Below are 12,113 nucleotides of genomic sequence, written 5' to 3' on the forward strand. Positions count from 1 at the left end.
TATATATATATATACACACATATATGTGTCTGCCTGTGTGTGTGTGTGTGTGTGTATGTGTGTGCTTGTACAAGATTGCAAGTTGAGTTGATAAACAGAATAATTTTTTATGCATAAAAGTATCGTGCAGTTGGTCTCAAACATCAGTACTGGTCGTTGTTAGATCTACTGATCATTACTGTTGACTAACTCTATACGTACGAAATATTTATTTGTGAGGAACTTGTCCTGTTTAACGATACAGTTATTTCACACTGTTTACTGTTATGATACATTTGTGCATTGCGGTTTTTGCGGTTCTACAAGAAAGCATAAATAATATGTATACGCACGCTCACATATGCACGCGCGCGCGCACACACATTTACACAAACACACACAAACTCATATACACGTATATATTTTATTACGCCCCATTCAAGTACGTATATACACAAACACACCCATGCATGCACAAGCACATGCATACGTAATATACAAATATATATGTACGTACTTGCTTTCATACATACACCTGCATACATAAATAAATACATAGCACGGCGTTAAAGCTACATCCATACACACATACATATGTGTGTGTGTGCGCTCGCGCGTGTGTTAATGCTTATATTAATACACATACACAACAGAAGAGAGAACTCAGCTCATAACACCATTTCTCCGAAGATTTCCTGAAGAAGCTTTCCTAGCCTCGAAATATTGAAATACAAGTTAAAAGTACAAACCACCGACTTATAACTTGCATTGTTTAGGCTTTAAACAATCACGCACACACACTTACTTAATATTTTATATGTGTTTATGAATGGTTGGATGGATAAGTATAATGGTATACATTCTCTCTCACACACACACACACATATGTGATTGCATATATTCATCAGTATCTACGTGTGTGTGTGTATGCGCGCGTGTTATTTGCGGCTGAAACTTGTGTTATTTGCAGCTGGAAACCCTTACTTCGAGATGCTTGACGCGAATCTGAAAAACATTATGAAACCACAGTATTTCATGTTAAAAATGTATAACGAAATTTTGAATAGTACAGTATGGAGAGCACTGATTGGCTAACGAAAAATAGTGACTCCGAAAAGATGAAAGGCAAAGTTGACCCCGACGGCATTTGAACTCAGAACGTAAAATCGGAAGAAATATAGCTAAGCATTTTTAAACCAGCACAGTAATGACTCTGCCAGTTCACCACCTTAACAACGCCTCTAGTATTAAAGTCTTGCAGATAGAATGCTGTTGCTTTCATACATTTTGCCAATATTGTTGATGCTATGATTTAGCCCTAGGTCAATCATGATCCTCAAACATATCTGTGATCAAATGCATTCCAGCCGTGATCATCCCGACCTTTGTTTTTCCAGCATCGATTAACGTATCTAATGTGTCCCTCCGTATTTCTTAAGCACAGCAAAGTTTAATCCGAATGAAGATTGGGCTTTTATTTCTAGCGGATCGTATGGCCATCCCTTTTAAAATGTATTAGTTGCAAATGTGAAGAGAATTATCTTTAAATGGATTCAGATTACAGCGAGTTTATCTCTTCTACATGAACGATAGGAAAGGATGTTTTATCACCGCTTCTGGAACTATTAAATATTCGTTAGCACTTTGTGATACACAAACTTTGTATCCATGAAATATATATCTATTCAGCAATAGCCGTTGCCTTTGGGGTTTCATCACAAATATTGTACATCAAAAGGGCAGGAAAATAGGAAAATATTTGAGCGCCTGACCAATATTTTGCAATAATTAGTTGTGCCGACTATGTGCCGAATTCAAGTCTTTTTTTTTTTTTGATTTTGCATTGCATTCTTCTAGGGTCGGTTCATATTTCTACCCCTAAAAAGACTTTTGTCCTTGTATCAATATAAAAAAAAAACAATGTTTTAAAGAAAGAGTTGTTTCATATATATTGTTTCGTTTGGGCGGTTATAGTTGGTTATTCGTTTATTCTATAAATCTTCTATTCTTTCACTCTTTTGAAACGGTTAATGCAATACAAGCATGCTGGGACACCATCTTGAAGGCTGGAATTAATCAAATAGGACCCAGTACTTGTCTTGAATCTATTTCCTATCCTTTTGGTTTCTATTTCTTGAGTTACTAAGTTACCGAGATTTAAACAAACCTACACCGGTTGTCAAGTGGTGAGAAAGTAGCACAAACATATAGACAAACATTAAAAAATATACACCCTTACATACATATATGCATATATATGTGTGCGTATGTGTGTGTGCATGTGTGTGTATGTGTGTGTGCATGTGTGTGTGTGTAAGTGTGTATGTAAGTGTGTGTGTATATGTGTGTAAGCGCGTGTGTGTGTGTCTACAGGAGATATAAGCTCGTGACTTACGGACTTCTCTAGCCTACGACTTTCTCTATCCAAAAGGGCTTTTTAACCCAATATTTACATTCTATTATTTATAGCTTTCTATATAGTTTGAAAACCAATTCCAAAAAAGACGTAGGAGTGGCTGTGTGGTAAGTAGCTTGCTTACCAACCACATGGTTTCAGGTTCAGTCCCACTGCGTGGCACCTTGGGCAAGTGTCTTCTACTATAGCGTCGGGCCGACCAAAGCCTTGTGAATGGATTTGGTAGACGGAAACTGAAAGAAGCCCGTCGTATATATGTATATATATGTATGTATATGTATGTGTGTGTGTTTGTGTGTTTGTATTTGTCTCCCCAACATCACTTGACAACCGATGCTGTTGTGTTTACGTCCCCGTTACCTAGCGGTTCGGCAAAAGAGACCGATAGAATAAGTACTAGGCTTACAAAAGAATAAGTCCTAGGGTCGATTTGCTCGACAAAAGGCGGTGCTCCAGCATGGCCACAGTTAAATGAGTGAAACAAGTAAAAGAGTAAAAGAGTAAAAGAGTATGTCCTCTCGAAAGTTTATAAATTTTATGACGTCAAGAACATATATGTGTGTGTGTGTGTATGTATGCATGCCTATGTAGTTTTCAGCCTATCCTACTGTGTGTGTGTATGTGTGTGTGTGTGTGTGTGTGTGTGTGTGTGTGTGTGTGTGTGTGTGTACACACACACACACACAGAGGTTAGCACATAAGTGCAAAACAAGGTGAAAAAACAGTTCTTGAATATTAAAGGTAGAGTAATATACTTTTTATTAAAGCTGCAAAATTATCACAGAGCTGTTACTCAGAGTTTCACGTTCCCATTCGTCGGACAGTTGTGATGGTAATGAATATTTATCACACTTGTCCGACGAACAGGAACGTGAAACTCTGAGTAACAGTTTTTGTAAATATTCTGCAGTTTTAATATATCTGTATCTATCTATCTATCTATCTATCTATCTATCTATCTATATATATATATATGTATATATATATATATATATATATATATATATATATATAGAGAGAGAGAGAGAGAGAGAGAGAGATTTACAGACGGTGTTTGCACAATTTCCACCCACCAAATCCACTAGCACGGGATTGGTCACCCTGAGTATATAGAAAAAGGTACTTGCCCAAGTGATGCGTAGTGGAGAACCGAACTGGAAACTATATGGTTGCAAAGAAAACTTCTTAACTACACACCAACCATTCTACACTTCTTTTTCTCAAAGAACCGATATTCTTCGTGTTTAATTGACCACTAAATATACTTGTTTAAATTACGAAGAAACAACAATTTCTCCACTATCAATCTTGTACTGTAACACAAATTCCAGCTCACGAAGTTTCGTGCCAACGCAAGTTTGCCGTGTTTTATTTCCAAAATACAGGATTTTATTCTTGGTGACTCGAATGGGTTTAGCAATTCAATAGAATTATATTACTACTTCGTCTGAAATCTATAAATGGTTGTGTTTGTGGGATTATATCTTATCAATTTATTTTTACTTTCTTTTAAGAATGGTTATTTTTAACATTAGTCGCTGCAAGACAATAATTCTAATTTTGTAAGTATGTCAACATTAATATATCTTGATATAAAGAATTGGAGACTTATCAATTCTCGGACCAAACCCTCAGACGAGAAATTTGTAACGTCAACTGATGAAAATTACCATTTTTTTTGAAGTCATCTTATGTTCATTTAAAAATATTTCTTAACGTTTTCACTGGTTGCTGCTATTTATAATATTTTCTTATTGCTGCTGCTGTCAACAACAACAACAACAACAACAACAACAACAACAACAACAACAACAACAGCAATAATAATAATAATAATAATAATAATAATAATAATAATAATAATAATAATAATTATGATGATGATGGTTTCAAATTTTGCCACTAGGGCAGCCATTTCAGGGGAGGAGATCAGTCGATTACATCGACCCCAGTGTTTCACTGGTACTTAGTTTATCGACCACGAAAGGATGGAAGGCAAAGTCGACCTCGGCGGAATGTAGCAACGAACGAAATACCGCTAAGCATTTCGTCCAGCGTGCTAATGATTCTGCCAGCTCGATGCCTTAATAGTAATAGTAATAATAATAACAACAACAACAACAACAACAACAATAATAATAATAACAATAACAACAACAAGGCCAAAGCCTTCCCACCAGAAATCACCAAATAACATGTAATTAAAAGAAACACAAGTAACTGCAGAATATGTGGTGATGGAGAAGAAACAATAAATCATATTGTCTTTGGCTGCCCAGTTCTGGCTAAGAAGTAATACGTTCACAGATACGACTGAGTTGGGACCTATATACACTGGAAGCTATGCCAACACTATGGAATAGCAACAGAAAAAAGATGGTATAGACACACACCAGAGAAGGTCACAGAAAATGAGAAAGCAATCATACCTTGTTATATTCCAATACACACAGAGTAATTAAGGCCAATAAGCCGGATATAGTTGTCAGAGATCACCAAGAAAAAATGCTTTCAAATCGATGTATCAATACCAACATATGACAATGTTTCTATAAAAGAAACGGAGAAACTTTCAAAATACAAAGATCTGGAAATGGAGGTAACTTGAATGTGGAGCCTACAAACAGAAACAATTTCTATCATTGTAGACGTATTAGGTATGATAAAAAAAAACAAAAACTTTCAGACAAATACATAACAAAAGCACCAGGACTTACAAGTATGTATAACATACAGAAAATAGCACTACTAGGCACAGCACATATTCTACGTAAAACGTTTTCAATACAGTGAAAATGAGACCACCACAACAAATCACAGCACATACCCAAGACACACAGCTCGGTAGTGCAGTGAAAGCACGCGTTAAAAATAAGACTACTGAATGACGACGACGACGACGATGATGATGATGATGATGATGATGATGATGATGATGAGGAGGAGGAGGAGGAGGAGGAGGAGGAGGAGGACACAGTTGTTAAATCTATAGCTTAATAGAATTACTTCGTAATTTTGAAGAGTTTTTTCCAGGAATTGCAGGGCTTATTTACACCTATAAACCTTATAGTTGTTTGCTCAACCCTGAACGATCAAATCTTTTATCAGAATCGTTCCAGTTGTAACCATCTTGACTTGTGTTGTGTTGTGGACTACAGCATATAATAGTCCAACATATCTTACATAATATATCCATCTTTACTGAAGTTGGTATGGTGTGATTTGAAGAAAATTTGGCAGCTATTTCTAGTAACAGCCTAGGAAAACGTAGTTTTATGGGGAAATTTCTTTTTCCTTTATTCTTTTCTTTTCTTGTTCTTTTTTTTTTTGTTGAAAATGCAATGGCACGAAAGTATATTTGGTAATACGCTTGATTTATCTCGAGAGCTGCAATCGTCCAAATCGATTGGTGCCAAAGATTTTACGGTTCGTACTCCATCACTGACGTTAATTGTCTTAGCTATGGACAGAGTCATCGATACTTCAGCCAGTTGTCCGACGTCCTATTGATTTGGACAGCTTTAAACCCACTCCCCAATTATGGTCAAAACATTATTTTCTAATTCTGAAAGAAACCTATAGTAATCTTAATATATCTCTCCTTTCGTTTCTTCCATATTAGCAATGCTTTTGAGAAAACAATGCCTCAATGTAGTAACTATAGCATTATTTGTTTTGTTAAATATACCTGATACAATATTTCCATGAACAGAGATATCCAATTACTGCCGATCATTTTGAATTTCACTCATACTAAAGTCTGACAATTAGTTTCAGAAATGACATTATCAATCGTGAATGGATGTTTGAATTTTTGAAGTCTAGGTGATGTAACTTAGAAACAAACGGAATAGAAATCATTCAGAGATATAGAAAATATTCAAACAGTCAAAATAAATCCAGTCTTTTTTATTACAACACTGAAATACCTCATCATTCATTTTTGAAAATTCCTAACAAAAAAGTTTGTAAAACATTCTGATCTGAAAAAGCCGGAACGGTCAAAATTAAGCGCTGATTAGAAATTTGACATCTTTGATTATTTAGTGATTTCTTAAGCATGAGAAGACTTATTTCGGAAGTCGGAATTTGAATTTGAATTATAAATTGTATGTTTATAATTAAGTTACATTAAAATTATCATGATTTATAAATTACATCCACTAGAAAACTTTTAAAGTCTTCAGTAGAAAATTTGAAGGAAATAGAGTAGTCTTCCCATTTTAACACTTCAACTGATTTTTCATTTCACAAAACATAAGCTCAGAATAATGATACAAATAGTTTGAATATATAATACATTTCTGAAACCATTTATGAAGGAAAAGTTCAAACCAAAACAGAAGAGAACTAAACTGATTATTTAGTTAACAAGGATTCTGTATCTTAACCGAACCTCTACTGGAATCGATAATCTCAGTACCAGTCATATACTGAGACTGAGATCGACTCATTCAATACTATCTTTGTCCCTGTCTTTACAGATTCGTCACCTCTGCCAAACAGGATCGAAGCGATCAATACTTTAGCCAAGCCGATCGTGACTTACATTTTCAAATCATTAACTGGTGGTTAATTACTGAAATATGTAATCTTGACAGAAAAATACGAAAATGCATAGAATGCACCACCCTAAGGCAGATATAGAACGATTTTATCTGCCAAGGAAAGAAGGTGGCTGTGAATTTTTACAACTTGAATTAACAATAAAGATTGCCACAATTGGCCTAAACACCTACCTGAAAAATTCTGATGACTGGATGATAAAACTTGTCTCAAAGCATCAAAACAAGAATGCATTATACTCAGTAACAAAACAGGCAAAGGAATATCTAAGTTAATTCCACATACAAAAAATTCCAGAATTAGAGGTAAGGAAACAAGCACAGAAAAAGCTAAGCGTATGAAAACCCGTGCTAAAACTGCTGCCTTAGATATTCTTACTGATAAATGGTAAGAAAAACCTCTCAATGGCAAATACCCAAAGAGAGCTAATAGTGCCGATGTTGACAAAACTCTAACTCATCAATGGTTAGTGTCTTCTGGCTTAAAATCATAAACAGAAGGGTTTATCATAGCAGCCCAAGATCAATGCCTACCTACAAGGAGCTACTAGGCTCAACATGTCATGTATGTCAACAACAAAATGAAACCATTGATCGTGTTGTCTCCATGTGCAGTCTTCTTGCGCCTACAAAATATCTCAACAGGCATGATAGAGCAGCACAATATATTCACTGGATAATTTGAAAAAAAACTTGGACCCGCTCCATGATAAAAACTGGTGAGAACACAAACTACTTCCAAGTGCTTGAAAATGATCACATCTCATTCCTCTGGAACTTCACCATTCAAACTTACGGAAAGATAGATTCGAATAGACCAGACATTATATGGAAAGACTCCAAACAAAAATCATGCCTCCTCATTGATATGACTGTCCCAGTCGACATCGACATAAATATCTCTGTCAAGACCTACCAAAAACTGAGCAAGTATAAAGATCTTGAAACAGAAATTGGCAAAATGTGGAACCTCAAGACTAAAACAATACCTGTTGTCATAGGTGTTCTCGGAATGATAGCAAAAGGCACTGATTCCTACCTAGCTCAGATATCAGGAAACCCCAAAAGGGAAGAAATTCAAAAGATAGTGCTCATAGGAGCTGCCCATATCCTACGCAAAATACTGTCTATGTGATCTCAAATTTTAAAACAAACTCATAATTCCCTTATGTCCTTAAAAATTCTCTAGAACAATACTGTGTGCAAAACCAAATGTATGACACCCTAGGCATAACACCAACATGAACTTCTAACTTGTCTTTTGAGGTCTCTGGGTGAGATTTGGAGTCAAGTTGTACAAATACAAAGCAAAAGTCAGACATATAATAATAATAAAAATAATAACAATAATAATAATAATAATAATAATAATAATAATAATAATAATAATAATAATAACAACAACAACAACAACAATAATAATAATAATAATAATAATAATGATGATGATGATAATGATGATGGTGATGGTGATACTGCAGCACCAAAAGCATACATTTCATGAGTGTTGTCGTTGTTGTCATCATCGCTATTGACTTTTTAGGAAACATACAGGAACTGTGGATAATATATTTGGGCCGATTGAGTTAAGTATCCCTGAATAAAGTACACTATCATATGCTTTTATATTGCCTGTTTAGTTAATACGCTTTATTATTTTTCTCGTTTCCGTTTCGACCTTCAGTCTTTGAAATATTGTCTTTTCAATAGCTAGTCTGCACATCTATGTGAATCCCTTCTGCAATTCTTCTGTTCTTCAACTAGGATATTATTTCTGTGTTGATATGTCTTCTTATTTAGTGTCGTTGTTAAGTTCTTGTGTCCATAAGTAAAGTATCTAAATTGGCCTGTTGTTTTTTTTTCAATCCTCCGTCTCTTACTTTTAATAGTACGATTGTTTCTCTTTTCGTCAGCCTCTCTGTAATTTCGGGAGAGAACACGGTTATATAATTAAAGTATTTGGTCATGTTTAGGCTAAAATATGTAAGTGCGTTATCCCCAAAATTTGATTTTTGTTTATTCCAGCTAATTCCCAATTGCCTTTCATTTTCATGACTTCCATTATCATTTCCGCTGTAATATCTTCCCATTCTTGCGGTTCCACAGGATTTAGTTCTTTTCTTTTGTGTGTATATCGTTTGATCTAAAGTCTTATTTGGTCAAATAATTATTTCTAGCTTGTTTGACTAGGACCTGTTATTTACATGGTATGATATTTTATTGGAAAAGAACACAAGTTTAATGAGTGTTGAAGCAGTTTGAGGAAACAAGTCAATGATTTTATTCAGATGAGAAAGTTTTTTTCTTGACGAGGTGGTAAGAGAAATTTTTTTCTTAAGGAATGGTATTTTCAAAATAGATAGAGACCTAATGGAAAAAAAAAGAAAGTTAAATTTTGAAGGAATGAATTTCTATTTTCTATTTTTTCTTTTCTTTTCTTTTTTAAAAAAGAGACAAAAGCAATAAGGAATGAGAAGAACAATTGAATTTGGTTAAGAAAATATTGAAGAAAAAGATCAAGAAAATGATTCTAGTAGCAGAAGAGTATGCTCTAATTGTAAATTGGTTCAAGATAATGATAGTTTAGCAGGACTATTCAGTTAAACGTAGAATGTGCAACGAAACAAATATTACTTTAACTTACATTATATCAGAATACTCACAGTTAGCTCAAAACGAGTTTGAATAGTATAGATATGATAAAAATATTGCAATAATTCACTAGAATTTTTGCAACAGATTCGGTTTCCATGACAATTTTGCGAGAGCAGAAATGAAAGTTCATGAAAAGGATGATTGGAATACAAAGTACAAGTTAGATATGTTGTGACTTGCAGTTATGCGGCGCGTCCATTTATATCTGAATCAAGAAAAAAAGGAATAGAAAAAGTATACTGAAACGATGTATGACATTCTCAAAAGCAGGAATAAAGAAGTTTCCACTAGGAGTTGACGTATTTGAGGGTAAACCTTGGAACGTTAGATCTTAATACGGAAGTGGATGCAGTGTAAGGAATATGTTTACACGAATCAACAAGAATTATCCAATAAGTCCTCGATGCAAAATAAGAACAGCTATTTGTCCTTCCAACATCTCCCTCGAGTTATTGAGCTTGGTTTTCAAGTTTCCGTTTCCACCATAGGTCTTTGCCCCTTTTTTGTTTTACTTTTGTTTTACTTTTTCTTTTACCTACGCAGTATATGAGATTATTTACATCTGTATTATTCTCAACTTTGATTTTCGTTAATAGCTTATCCAGTCTCTACCGTTTTATGCAGTGGAGGCGCAATGGCCCAGTGGTTAGGGAAGTGGACTCGCGGTTATAGGATCGCGGTTTCGATTCCCAGACCGGGCGTTGTGAGTGTTTATTGAGCGAAAACACCTAAAGCTCCACGGGGCTCCGGCAAACCCTGCTGTACTCTTTCACCACAACTTTCTCTCGCTCTTTCTTCCTGTTTCTGTTGTGCCTGTAATTCAAAGGGTCAGCCTTGTCACACTGTGTCACGCTGAATATCACCGAGAACTACGTTAAGGGTACACGGGTCTGTGGAGTGCTCAGCCACTTGCACGTTAATTTCACGAGCAGGCTGTTCCGCTGATCAGATCAACTGGAATCCTCGACGTCGTAAGCGACGGAGTGCCAACAATAACACTGTTTTATGCAGTTATCCGCTTTCGATTCCTCTCAAAGAAGGTAATCCCGTTCTAACTCTAGTGCGTGTCTCATCAACGATGTAATAAGCTTTTCTTCTTCCTTTGTAATATTCTTTCCTCTGTAAGTTAAAACTTGTCACCTTCACTGCTATTTCTTCACCACTATTTCTTTCCTTCAGATGATTCGTTGATCTTTCTGCTATTTCTTATTTAATTTAATCTTCAGCGCAGGTATGTTCATTTTTCTTTCTTTTGAAAACCCCTTCCTGTTCCAAATGAGGTATTCACTATCTCTTCATGATTTGATTTTTCTGATCTAGAAATCTTTGTTCTGTGCCAATGAATGTCTCTCTCTTTATCTATATCTTATGCATTCTCTTCCTGTATCCTCTTTTGGCTGTCGCATTCTTGTTGTAACATTCCATAACAATTCTAACACTATTTTGACACCACCGTCTCCTAATCCTTGCAACAGTAGTTAAATAACCAGGCTCATCTCCCTGTATAACACGACACTTACCATACAAGAAACCTTCTGTTCAGGGTCCAATCACATTAACGTAGTAATGATATAATTTTTTATGTAATAATCTCATAAAGAGTATTAGGCGTTAAGGCGACACAATCTCTGGAACAGCCAGCCAGGTTAAAGAGATGTTTCTTTTGTTGCCAAGGGCAACTTCGGAAGTTTATGACCTGGAAGTAATTATTGCTATTTTTCTGCATGTTAAATATATTTGCAAGACCTGATCTTTTGGTTATGTATTTGTCTGAATGTTTATTATTAATATTATCATTAGGGCGGAGAGCAGGCAGAATCGTTAGCGCGCTCGACTATATGCTTAGCGGTATTTCGCACTTCGCTAAGTTCTGAGTTCAAATGCCGCCGAGGTCGTTTTTGCCTTTCATCCTTTCGGGGTCGATAAAAAGAGGAACAGTTTAACACTGTGGTCGATGTAATCGACTCATTCCCTCCCCCAAAATTGCTGCGGAAAAATTTGAAGTTGTTATTATTATTATTATTATTATTATTGTTGTTGCTGTTATTATTATCATTATTATTATTATTATTATTATTATTATTATTATTATTATTATTATTATTATTATTATTATTATTGAGTGATGCGCATGCCATCAAAGTGACACTGGGGTAAAATATACGAAGCCCAATATACCCACCATGACTACGCATCTGATAAGGGTACACCAAGCACATGCATCACAGCCATATGTGCGCGACATGGTGATCTCATATCAAGATAAACAGAGCATGACCTTGCAGGTGGGACCCAGTTAGAATTTTTTTCAGGTCGAGTAGCCCACTCCGCTCAAAAGGTCCCTGAATAAGGGTTGTTTAAGGATTTGAACGAAACACCTATGTTTCCAGAGGTGAATTATCCAAACCCCAAAGAATTCCTTTCAACACATGGCAATGATGCTCCCCAACTACTTCTTCTCGTGATCAGAGATGCACATATCATCAGCCACTAAGGGA

Source organism: Octopus bimaculoides, chromosome 2, assembly GCF_001194135.2.
Source record: "Octopus bimaculoides isolate UCB-OBI-ISO-001 chromosome 2, ASM119413v2, whole genome shotgun sequence".
NCBI classification, from domain to species: Eukaryota; Metazoa; Mollusca; class Cephalopoda; order Octopoda; family Octopodidae; genus Octopus; species Octopus bimaculoides.